The sequence below is a fragment of the Marmota marmota genome, unplaced genomic scaffold, assembly GCF_001458135.2.
Source record: "Marmota marmota marmota unplaced genomic scaffold, marMar, whole genome shotgun sequence".
Classification (NCBI taxonomy): domain Eukaryota; kingdom Metazoa; phylum Chordata; class Mammalia; order Rodentia; family Sciuridae; genus Marmota; species Marmota marmota.
In genome coordinates this window covers 49,611-50,222 of record NW_026000170.1, presented here as the reverse complement: position 1 = coordinate 50,222, position 612 = coordinate 49,611, and the positions used below count along the sequence as shown (strand labels likewise).

At 35.5% G+C, this 612-nt stretch overlaps 1 long non-coding RNA gene across 1 annotated transcript in view; it reads left to right on the top strand.

Moving 5' to 3' along the window:
• Positions 1–408, top strand: part of LOC107154196 — a 3,992-nt gene extending 3,584 nt beyond the window's left edge. The window contains exon 3 of the long non-coding RNA XR_001505033.2: positions 398–408. This is a non-coding gene — a long non-coding RNA (uncharacterized LOC107154196). The remainder of the gene's footprint in view (positions 1–397) is intronic.
• Positions 409–612: the final 204 nt, after the last annotated feature.

Genomic DNA, 612 nt, shown 5'->3' with positions numbered 1-612 from the left:
GTAGAGGATAGGAAAGGTAGCAGAATACAACAGTTACTAATAGGGCATTATGTAAAAATGTGGATGTGTAACCGATGTGATTCTGCAATCTGTATTTGGGGTAAAATTGGGAGTTCATAACCAACTTGAATCTAATGTATGAAATATGATATGTCAAGAGCTTTATAATGTTTTGAACAACCAATAAAAAAAAAATAAGTGTGGGTTCATAGCTTAGGAGATAAATGCTCATAAGTTTAGCCTCAGCACCCAAACCATCTTGAAATTGAAATGGAATAGGAAGAGGTTGATAGTTCTGATAGACATCAGAGTAAAGCATTATTTTGAGAATAAAATAAATCTCCTTACATGGTCTTATAGGGTCCTGTATGGTCTGGGATCCTCTCTGCCTCCCCAGCCCCATTTCTTGCTACTCTTGACTTTCTGTGCTTCAGAGGTATTGAATTAACTACAGTTAATTTTAACTTGTACTGTAGAAGTGAGCGCAAATATTACTTTTCAGGTTGACTCCTAGTATTTTCAAGAGAAGTTCACAGTCCCTTTCTTTTGGAAGTTTTCTCTTGAAACATAAAGTTTAAATTCTCTACCGATTGAATTTGATGCCATCAGTTG